This window comes from Heteronotia binoei, chromosome 12, assembly GCF_032191835.1.
Source record: "Heteronotia binoei isolate CCM8104 ecotype False Entrance Well chromosome 12, APGP_CSIRO_Hbin_v1, whole genome shotgun sequence".
In the NCBI taxonomy this organism is placed as follows: domain Eukaryota; kingdom Metazoa; phylum Chordata; class Lepidosauria; order Squamata; family Gekkonidae; genus Heteronotia; species Heteronotia binoei.
In genome coordinates this window covers 31311556-31323620 of record NC_083234.1, presented here as the reverse complement: position 1 = coordinate 31323620, position 12065 = coordinate 31311556, and the positions used below count along the sequence as shown (strand labels likewise).

At 45.2% G+C, this 12065-nt stretch overlaps 1 protein-coding gene across 2 annotated transcripts in view; it reads left to right on the top strand.

Moving 5' to 3' along the window:
- The window catches only part of RNF122 (ring finger protein 122), a 45574-nt gene that overhangs the window by 24865 nt on the left and 8644 nt on the right, over window positions 1-12065 (top strand). The gene's annotated exons all lie outside the window — the stretch shown is intronic.

Sequence of the window (12065 nt, the reverse complement as noted above, 5' to 3'; positions counted from 1 at the left end):
CCTTCCTTCCTGTCTTGAGCCTCTCAAACATCTGAGCTTTATTCTATATGTTACGTTAAGCAAGTTGGGCCACCCTTGCGGTATAACATAGCTCCATGTGTAATTTTAAACTTTGGGATGAAATAGCTTGTTTGGAGAACAGGAAAGTTTTTGTAAAAAAAAAAAAGCAAATCAGCAGCAGCTGATGCCTCTCCAAAAGCATTTAATGCTCCAGACTCCACCTGTCTTGACGTATTCTGTTCCGCTGCTCCCTAATGGATTTGTCAAGATCCACATCCATCCAGGGTTAGGTCCAGATGGGCAGCCATGTTGGTCTGATCCAGTAGAACAAAGTAGGAGTCAAGTATCACCTTTAAGACCAATAAAGTTTTATTCAGAATGTAAGCTTTTGTATGCATGTGTCAGCTTCAGACAAAGGAATGGGGTACATTGAGGAGAACTGCACATAGCTGGTGGGCATTGGTTAAAAATGTAAAGCGATACAAGGTTGGGGTCCAATGGGAAAATAGTGAAATAAACAAATGGAAAGAACATTTGCTCTGGATAGCATTTGCGTGGGAAACCGATAAAAGGTAATAAAAGCTGCCTGTTAATTGCTCTATTGCTCTGTCTAAGTTAAACAAAAGGACGTTTTTCCTATTGATGTGAGAATGGCTGGGCTGCTTAAAGTGATTTTTTTTTAGTTACAATTGACTTAAGGAGGCAGTTTATCATGACTAGATGGAAAGCCTCTGATCCAGAACAGAACTAATTCCTTGAGCACAGGACATTAGTACTGGGGAGTAAAGGAGGAATGCCTCCCATTGAAAACTGTATGCTGTTATCTTTCATGTTGGTTGGAGACAGACTGTTGTTCTGTGGTGGAGCACCTATTCTTTGCATCCAGAAGATCCCAGGTTCAGTCCCTGGCATCTTTGTTTTTAGAAGCTCAGGTAGCCAGAGCTGGGAATACCTTTTTCCCATCTGCCATCAAAGCTGCTGCCATCAAAGTATACAGTATGGAACTAGGTTGGACCATGGTCTGAGTCTCTTAGCCTATGGCAAAATTAGAAGATATGTTCAAATGGGGTTCAGTGTGATATACAAAAAAAGCCCCAAAAGCATGAATACAAGAATGAGATCAGAAGCAAAATCGCCCCTTTTCATTGGATCATGGTTAGGGAATAGTAAGGTTAATTTAGCACAACCCCACCGCCTTGCCATTTGGCAAGCACAACCAGACAATAAAAGACACCTGTAAAACTATTTTTGATCTTAGTAGAAGGCTCAGAAGCCTGAGGAAGAAGATATCTGGATCATTTAAACCAAATGGCATTCACTCACACAAACATCAGCGGTCTCATCATTTTGTAAGAATGTATTTCTCCATTGGAAACCACTTCCTTGAGAAAACGGCAGCATTTGGTGACAGCACCAAAACCACTGGGTTGTAGTTAACATTTGCATCCTCTGGAGGTAATGTTGTGAAGGAGGTAGAAGTTGGAGTCCTGGTCTCCTGGCTCAGGTGGTTCAGGGGGTTGATTAAACACTAAGTTAGATGATCAGATTAGCATTATGATAATATGCATTGCATGGCTTTCTGCAGGGGATCTGTGACTGACAGTACAGGTGTACACTGCTTGCAGTTCAACCTGGTTTCAGAATGTGATAGGCTTGTCATCACCTGTCTGGAAAATTCCTGGAGATTTAGGAACAGGAATACAGTGGATATGTGATACTCTCTAAAGCTGCCAATGTGTCCCATGGAGCTCATCTCTATAATCAGGTGATCACAGAATTAAGAAGAGTCTTGCTGGATCACACAAGTGCTCCATTTAGTCCAGCATCCTGTCTTACACTGTGGCCAACCACAATGGATGCCTGATAACAGGACATATGTCTTCTCCTTATGTTGTGTCCTCCTAACACTTGTACTCAGAGGTTTACTGCCTCTGATTGTGGAATCATAGAATAATAGAGTTGGAAGGGACCTCCCGGGTCATCTGGTCCAACCTCCTTTAGTCACCATGGCTAGTAGCCACCAATGTTCAGTAGCCCTGGCAGTCAGTGTGAAATGTGCTACCAACCACGTTCATGGCAAAGTGATCACATGACCTCTGCACAGTCTGCTGAGCTCTGAGCAAGCAGAAGACATTTCTGAAAGCAAAGACAGAAGTTTTTAAGTGGTGTTATTTCTCTAACAACATGGTGCGCAATTTGCTAGAAGAGCTCCTCAGCCCAGCTGAAATGGTGTTATTTATAAGGGCCTTGGGGGTTTGTCCCTGGAACTGAAAACATGGCCTGGGACCGAGTCTTGGAGGACGTGAAAGTCTCCCCTGTTCTGGATTCAGCGATATAAGGTGCTTTGAAAAGCTTTAAGGAATTCCTGAGATCATAACAGCAATTTATTTTCTCAAGGAAGAGGGCAATAAAATGCACCCAGAGGTCAGTGAGGGCTGGAGATGAGTTGCAGCTCAGGGGGGAAAGCTAGATGACTGCTGTAAAACATGATCTGAGGTATGAAGGTGTGAGCTACATGAGATCTGTCATGATTGGAGGCGGTTGGGCATATCTGCTTATGTGGGGCAGGTCCCCTAAATCTGAACTGGGATAGGCTCCCACCAAAGAAGGTAGGAAGGCTTGAAAGGCTGACTTTTCCTTTGTTCTTTGTTCAAATGCTGTGAGCTTACGCTGGGACCCTGACTCTCTGCAGAGAAGCAGTAGGGGGGTCTGGGAGTATATTTACTCTCCAGCAGCTGTGACGATTTAGGGGAGAGCGTCAGCCCCTTTAAGGGAGATGAGCGCCAGGTGTATGGACGGGGGATTTAAACAGGGCTGGGATGAGGTAAGGGGGGCCACTGGGAGCACAGTTGTAATGCTGAAAATAAACACGTAGCGCATCGGAAAGCAGGCTTGGTCTGCTTCTTTCATCATAGCAGCCAGGTGTGCCATCAGAGGTAAACTGTCTTGTTTCATACCCTAGTTTAGGCCTATGTTTTTTTCCTTTGATCTGTAGCCAGTAGGCATGATAGCTGTTTTCCATGTCCGTGCTCTAGTTTAATCAACAGTAATAAAGTTTCCTTTCTGTTTAAGAAAGCAGATTGTGTTTCAGCTTGTCCGGATGCACCTAGATCACTCACACACACTTAGACCCACATGCACAGAGAGGGATGAAGTGATCAGAAAGGCTCTGCCCTTCGTACTTGTTCAGAGGCAGCCTTCCTAGGGTTCCCTAACGTGCTGGTTATGTAAAGGCAGGGTTTTGTAGCTTTGGATATTTGCATCCACACAAGCACACAACACACATGTAAGAATGCCTTGACCCAGGATGTGTTTTTGGCAGGCCCTGTCTGCAGGCACTGCTGAAGACTGGTTTGGTTTTTCCCCTGTACGGCACTGATGATGGTCTCCATTTGGGTCGTGAATGCGTAGCAGCTGGTGGGTGTTGGAATGCAGTGTGGGATGCAGCCTTGACCGGAGGAGACTTTGGCCGGTGCCACGTGGGATGTGCTGATAGATTAGCGGGTGTATGAATGTGGCTCTGTCCTCTGGGGTCCCTGAGCTCTTGGCTTAAGACTTCTGAACAGTGAAGCTTTTTATCAGGTCTTCTGAGCAAATACAAATCTAACATGATTTTAGGGCTGCTTCCCATGTTAAGCCAGGCGCGGGTCACTAACCTCCGTGGCAGCTCAACCCACAGAGGAAGATGTCATGGTTGGGCAGACAAAGGGCTCTGCTCATAGGAGGCCGGCTGCCCCCACTGTGTGCCCAGATTGGCCTTCCACCACCACCCCCATTACCATCACCGGCAAAAATGTTGCTAGGAGCATGCAGATATTAAACCCAAATGCTTCGTATACCACTCATGGGGTGGGCTCCTAGCATCTGGAGGGAGGAATACAAGGGGTTTCTTTCTTTTTCTTTTCTTTTTTTTAAAGTATTTCGCCATTGTTTCAGAAGATACTTTCAGGTGGGTAGCCATGTTAACCTGCAGTAGCGCAACAAAATTCAAGTCCAGTAGTGCCTTAGAGGCCAACAAAAAGCCCTACAAATGACAAATTGAGGTTTGACGTGTGAAAGCTCACACACTGGGAAAGTTTGTTGATCTCTCAAGGTGCTGCTGAAGTCGACCTTGTTCCAGATGTTCCCAAAATCCGCAAAGTATCCTTGTCCTTCAGCCTCTGTGGGTTGGCAGCCGTTTTTCTCAAACATCAAACAGCCAACGCATTGCAAGGCATGCTGCCAAGCCGAGATGGCCAGCGCTTGCTCTGATGTCACAGGAAATGGCAGGAAGTTGGGGGGGGGGGCGTATTGTTCATGTGGCTGGGCCAGATAGAAGCATTGTTTCTGAAGAATGAAGGGAAGATGTCTTGGTCTCATCCTCTATTTAAGGAAACTTTATTTTTAAACTAGGCATTCATCTGCAGCTGGAGAGCCAAGCAGATTACATAGGGCTACTGTCTCCCAGCTAGTTGGAACTTCCACTCAGTCAGCCATTTGGGGGAGGGGATCGTTTACATCTAGCTTTTCCAGTCCTCCTGAAGGGAGATCTGCTTTGAAAGGGAGGCACCCAGTTTTAAGGCCGATCTTCTCACTCAGCCCTTCAATTTGAAACTGAGCTGTGCTGCTGTTCAGATCACCTTCACCAAGGTTTTCTCAAGATTTTTATGGGAACTTCTGGGAAGCATTCCAAGAACCAAGTTTAATCAAGCCAAAGCACCTCAGCTTGGATTGGCAGGGCTAAACTAGATAGCTGGGGTCTAAGGTCTTGGAGGCAGATCAGACAGCGAATTGGGGAAAGAACAGAGGTAAAGTCAGAGGCTGCTGGAAGAAATGAACTCTTTTTAAACCCATAGATTTCTTTCAGCACTCTTATCACTGCAATCCAGATGTGTGAGATTGGGCAGCCCTGTCTAGTCCCTCTTGAGCAGAATGGTATTAAGCGAAAGTTGTACAGTGAATACAGATTGATTTCCACCATGGGCAGAGGGGGAAAGGCAGCATTTTGGCATTTCTCATGGGCCACAATGCATCTTACCCAGCCCCGAGAACATATTGGTGCATGTTTTCACTGGCCTCTGTCGCTCCTGTGGACCAAACTATTCCAAGATAAGCAAGATGATGGGAGAGGACTGTCTCATCTGTCTACCACACAGGGTCCAAGGGCTAATGGCAAAGAGGAGTAACAGCAAAGTGAAATTTCCAGCTTTGACTTGGATGCTGCCCAGCTCTGGTGAAACAAACACATCTTGTCACATCCTATTTTGGTGTCTAAGGACCAAAGAAGGGGGCAGGAGAGATTGCTGTTACCAACAACAGCTTCTGCTTCCTACTCTACAGCATTTTGGGGTGGAATCTGCTGGGGTGGTAGGTCAGACATGTTCAGCACCAGTGGTTTGTGTTCCATGGGCCTGCAGTGCAGACAGGCAAAGTCAGAAAGGAGACTCCATTATATATGGACTGAAGGGATGTTGCTATGTCTTTCAGATGGGCTCTTAGTCCATATTGATAGTTCCAGAGGATAGCTATGTTTTATCTGCAGTAGAATTGTTAGATTAGGGTCCAGGACCAACAAGCTTTTGAGAGTCAGAGCTCTCTTCATCAGACTTGAGTAGGAATGGAGATCAGTTCCCAGAGCTTTTTTTGTAGCAGGAACTCCTTTGCATATTAGGCCCCACACCCCTGATGTAGCCAATCCTCCTGGAGTTTACAGCAGGCCATGGGTTGGCTACATCAGGGGTGTGTGGACTAATATGTAAAGGAGTTCCTGCTACAAAAAAAGCCCTGGGAACTGATCTCCATTCCTACTCATGTCTGAGGAAGGGAGTTTTGACTCTTGAAAGCTTATTCCAGGAGTGTCAAACATATGGCCCACAGACCAGAACCAGCTCTATCCAGCCCACAAGTAATTGGCATTACCTTTCTTGTCAAATGACAGAAGCTAGTCATTATGCCCCTTGTATATTGTCCCAGTGGCAGTGCTTTTTTTTTTTTTAACAGGAACACACAGGAACGCAGTCCTGGCTGGCTTGGTGTGAGGGGGTGTGGCCTAATATGCAAATAAGTTCCTGCTGGGCTTTTTCTTCAAAAAATGCCCTGCCCAGTGCTAATGAGAAATAGGCAGTAGAAGTGGAAGGCTGAGCATCAGGGAGGTACTTTGAGGAAAAACTGCAAGAATGTTAATTGCCATATTGATTTTCTTGTTTTTATGGTTTTTGAGTAATTATATGTTATGTTTTGAAAGCTTTTAACTGTATATTTATCAGATGTTGTTACCTGCTCTGAGCCATTTTGGGGGAAGCAGGCTATAAGTTGAATAAGATAAATAATGTTTAAAATATGATTGTATTTTGAGACAAATATAATATTGTTAATTGGGTTTGCCTACATCCTTTATAAAGTTTATATCTCCTGTACCTGGCATTTCATTTTAAGAGACACGCAGCCCAGCCCAACGAAGTGGCATTCATGTCAGATCCAGTCCTTGTAACAAACAATTTTGACGCCCAAGGCTGAGATCCTGAAAATCCTGTTAGTCTCTAAGGTGCTACTGTATTCAGTCCATTTTGGTGTCTAATGGAGAACAGATTTGGATTCCCCCCCTCAATTTCAGGGTTCTTAAAGCACAAGCATTTTTGTCTCATTTTTATGAAGGCATGATCCTTTTTTAACCATATTTCTTGAGGTTTTGTTGATTGGTTGGTTGCATTTCTAAATTGTAGCAGATCACGCCTGAACTGTTTGTAGTGCTTTGTAATGAGTCACTTTGTTTTTCCTGCCCATTTCAACTTCTTCCTTTTTTTGTATGTGAAGCCATTTTTCCACATACCGGTATTGAGCAAAAGTGTGCTAGGGAATTTTCTTTAAAAGTGAGGGGCACTGTGGGAAAATATGTAATAACATGGCACCTACTGGGGAGGGACGGTGGCTCAGTGGTAGCACATCTGCTTGGGAAGCAGAAGGTCCCAGGTTCAATCCCTGGCATCTCCAAAAAAGGGTCCAGGCAAATAGGTGTGAAAAACCTCAGCTTGAGACCCTGGAGAGCCACTGCCAGTCTGAGAAGACAATACTGACTTTGATGGACCAAGTGTCTGATTCAGTATAAGGCAGCTTCATATGTTCATATGAAACTCAAAACTTGATCTAAAGAGCCTGTCTGAGAGCGCCCTGGGGTGAAACAATCCCCCCCTTGCTTTCGCAACATTCAGGACTGAACTAGATTCAAAAAAGGATCATGTCTTGCTGTGAAAGCCTCCTGAAGTGCAGCTTTGTTCTGTGTACACTTCTTAAGGCCTGGAAAGGCATGCAGCAGAAAGAGGTGACCAAATGTTGGGCTGCAGGAATGGTCTGCCCGAGTCCAGATGGCAGATGAAGTCAATCCTGATTTTGAATGCTTCTCTTGCTGCAGCATCCTTGAAGGTGGGAAACCAAAACAGTATGCAAAGAACTAGACATTGGAGGTGTTTTTTCCCACCATTAGAAACAATGGAAGATAAGGGCACCTTCTTTGGGTCCCATAGAATTGAACCCCCTAGTCCAGTCTTTTTGAAACTTGGAAAGGTCACTGAAACTATGCTGAAATGTTGATGCCCCTACCTCAAATAAACAGGACACCCATCATGGTCCCATAGGGTATAATGGAGCCAGAAAGAGGAGAAAACTCAAATCCAAATACCACATCGGTATTGGAATTTGTTTTTTACCCCAGGAATCCCTAATGTCCACTATACCTGAACCCAAAAAATCCTGTTTGTTTGTGTTTTTTTCTACATGCCCCTAGTACGAATCAAATCACTGCTGTTCTTTTACCAAGTCCTTGGATGCCTTTCCTCCTCCACTCTGGACACATTGCCTTAAACACTGTGCTTAGAGGCTTGGGGGAGAGGCTGCGGCTCATTAGAAAAGCATCTCTTTGGCATGTAGAAGGTCCCGGCTTCAAACCCTGGTATCTCCAGTTAAGAGGACTGGATAATAAGTGAGGTGAAAGACTTCAGCCTGAGATGTTGGAGAGCCACTGCCAGTCTGAGTAGACAGTACTGACTTTGATGGACTCATTCAGTAGAAAGCAGCTTTGTGTGGTCAAAGCAGACCAGAACAAAATATATGTGATATCCTGCCTTGCATGGGCATCTGCAAGAACTGTACTAGCAACCTGACTGTAATAGTTTTCTTTTAAAAAATACTTATAAGTAGTTGAACAGAATACATAATCTCATTACAAGCTATGTTCTGCTTGTTATAGAATATCTGTTAACTCAGACACAAGTTGGCAATATTTGCCATCTGCTGAGGGGAGGAGATGTGGGAGGAAAGTTGAGGAAGTCTGATGCACCTTAAAAAGGCATTTCTAAAATCTCCTCAAAATGAGGAATGCATTTCACCAGGGACAGGGATCAGAGAATAGGGACAGTCCCTGGTACATGCCCCAGTGTGGTGTAATGATTAGAGTGTCGGCCTGAGATCTGGTAGACCTGAGTTCAGATCCCGTTCTGCCATGAAACTTGGGGCACATTGATGCTCTGTCTCACAACAGTTTGTAAGGCTAAACTGGGGAAGGAAAATAAATACAACCCGAGTGGCTCCCAGGGCCTTCTCCTTTGAACTGGAGCAAAATAACCACCCCCTTTGTTCCCTTCTCTTTCATCTCTTTAATGGCTGTTTAAATTTTATCAGCTGAGAACCATGGATCAGCTGTTGAAAAGGAAGGTGGGGATTGCCAGGCTCTGATTGGGCAAGATTCTCATCATACCACCCCTTCTGCAACAAGTGGCATGGGGATAGAGCATGGGTATACCCAGGGCTTTTTTTGTAGCAGGAACTCCTTTGCATATTAGGCTATACCCCCCTGATGTAGCCAATCCTCCAAGAGCTTACAAGGCTTTTCTTACAGGGCCTACTGTAAGCTCTTGGGGGATTGGCTACAACAAGGGTGTGTGGCCTAATATGCAAATGAGTTCCTGCTACAAAAGCCGTGGGTATACCTCCACCCCACTTGCTCCTGCTTCTGCAGTGGAGGTGACTTTTCCATCCTCCACATGGGAACAGGTTAGTCGGAGTGTCTGGAAATGAGAGAGTTCCATGATCTGTACTGGAACTGTCTGTTTAGTCAGCATATTCTGCTACATATGTAGGCCAAATCTATTATTATAGCTCACAAAGATCTGAAGCACACTTTATATTTTTCATCTGATTCTGATCTCTGGTGTCTGTAGGATAGCTCAGGCTTGATCCAACAGATTTAGGGGCTTGCCTTCCAAGAAACCACGTTCCTTACCGAGAGAGTCAGTAGTTTATGCTAGGTGAACACTCTTCCCAAGACTTCACTGGAGTTGCATCTTGTTCAGATTCTGGATATGGCTCAGCAAAGAACTTGTTGCCATCTCAGGGAACAGCCAGGCAAGAGCGGCGTCTGCTGTCTCTTGGCCCACCTCCAGCCTAGCCCGGATTGCTGCTTGAGCATAAAGAATCTGTGTCTGCACAGAAGAGGGCTATTATTTGCAGCCAGTTTTCTGCCACCCACAGCTCAGGCCAGCTGGATTTTCTTCCCTGGCAGCAAATGGGCATTTGTTCATCTGAGCCATGACTGGACTTTGGTTCAGCTGAGCCATGGCTGGACACTCCAGAAGTGGAGCCCTTGCTAGCATCCTTCAGCATTTTGCTGCATGTCTGGACCTCGCTGTTCACTGGACCCCAATGCCTGAAGCAGATGGCTGAGCAGAAGCTACATTCTGAGTACTTTCTCACAACTATCCTAATGAAAAATCTGGATGTGCCAACTGTTTCATAGGTGTCATCTGTCAAGCCAATCAGTTTTACTGAAGGGCTCCACCACTTGTTCCATTAACATCAGTAAGCTCTCACGCGAAAGTCTAAACTGCAGAACTATTCATGGTGAATAGGGCTGTCAAGTAGCAGCCAATTCACAGTGACCGCATCGAGTTTTCAAGACAAGGGGTGAACAGAGGTGGGTTGCCATTGCCTGCCTCTTTGTAGCAACCCTTCTGTGGTCTCCCATCCAAATACTAATCAGGGCTAATCCTCCTTAGCTTCTGAGATCTGATTAGATTGAGGTAGCCTGAGACATCCAGGTTAGGGTACAGAAGTATTGCTTCCTGGTGTAACAACAGTTCCTTTCTAAAATGCTCTCGCTGGCATAAGAAACTGAAGAAACCATGTGGATCAGATTAAGTGTTCCATCAGTCCAGGGGTGGCAAACTTGCTTAACATAGGAGCCAGCTGTTTGTTTGTTTGTTTGTTTGTTTATTTATTTATTACTTCCCATTTATATCCCACCCTCTCCGCAAGCGGACTCAGAATAAACATCAGATATTTGAGAGACACAAGACATGTTGGAGGGAGGGAAGGAAGGAAAATGGGGGAGGGGAGGTAGAAAGAAAGCAACTTTAACTTTATATGTGTTTTCCAAGCTGCCAGCTGGCTTGGCGAAGTAATTTTAAAAGAGAGAAATGCCTTCTCCAAGCCAAACAATTGGGTGGTGGGGGCTTTGAGAGCCACACAATATGTGTGAAAGAGCCACAAGTGGCTCCTGAGCCACAGTTTGGTCACCCATGATCCAGTCCTACATCCTTTTTCATATAGCAGCCAACCATTTTGCCCTGGAGGGCCAACAGATAGGGCACAAAAGCCAAGGCCTTCTGATGTTGCCTCCTGGTATTGGAGGTTTAATGTCTCTTGACATGGAGGTGCCCTTTAGTAACCATCGCCACTGATGGGCCTATCCCACATGAATCCACCTTAATCCCCTTTTAAAGCCATCTATGCTTGTGGCAAGTCCCATTGCACAATTTAATGACTCATTGAGTAAAGAAGTATTTCCTTTTGTTCATCTTGAATCTATTGCCCAGCAACTTACTTAGGTCCCCCTAAATCCCAGCCCTAAAATATCCTAAACCAGCAGTGGAAAAGCTCAAGGTACAGAAGAACTCTGATATTTTATAAACATTTATCACAGCGGAAGCAGTGCAGAGGGATTCAGCTGTGATCTGCTTTGTGTACATGACACTGCCTTTTACCGAATCCTCTCCTTGGTTCATCAGGGTCAGTACTATCTACTCAGACAGTGGAAGCAGTGCAGAGCACTGTTCCCTCTAAGCTGAGTTAGCGTGAGCCTTCAGCTCACACATTTTTGTCTTAGCTCAGGAAGGTGGCCCCAGAGCACACTAATTCATGCAGTAGCTCACAACTTTAATGCCAATAACTCACATAGTAGAATTTTTGCTCACAAGACTCTGCAGCTTAGAGGGAACATTGGTGCAGAGGGATTCGGCTGTGATCTGCTTTGTGTACATGGCACTGCCTTATACCGAATCCTCTGCTTGGTTCATAAGGGTCAGAATTATCTACTCAGACCAGCAGTGGCTTTCCAGGGTCTTAGGTTGAGCTCTTTCACATCATCAGTCCTACCTGTTCCTTTAAACAGGAGATGCTGAGGATTGAACCTGAGATCTTTGGCATGCAAAGCAGAGGTTCTGCTGCTGAGCCACAGCCACCCTCCCCTCAGATGCTTAAAAAGGCCCAAGGCCAAAGCCATTACTAACTTCAAGTACCTAATCAGGCATTTGGTTGACAGGATGGATCGACAAGACATCTGACTGACAGGACAATCTAGACTTGTTTCCACTTGGCAAGCTTTCAGGCTGTGCTGAGCTCCTTCAAACAGGCAAACATTTTCAGAGGTAAAGAACTGGGGCAGAGTGGAGTCATCGCATACCTAAGTTTTGTATTTCCTCATGTCATTCTTGAGCAGGACATTTATACTGAATCGTGATTGTGGTTTTGAACTGATACGGGGGAGCTGCTGGCATACTCACAAATGGCACACTCACAAACATTCCAAGTGCTTGGGAACACTGCTGTTGGCATGGTGCAATCCAGTTTCTGTGAAGTGAGGGGCAGTTGGTCCCTTGGTTACTTGGCATAAGAAACTGATGGGCAAATGAAGTGTCGAAAGGGGAGTTGCTTGTCAGAGTGAGTGAAAGGATATAAGGGTGTTATTTGGGAACATAATTCCTGGCTTGCAAGGGCTGGAGGAATGTGTTCTGCATATGTTTTGCAAGGGCTGACTG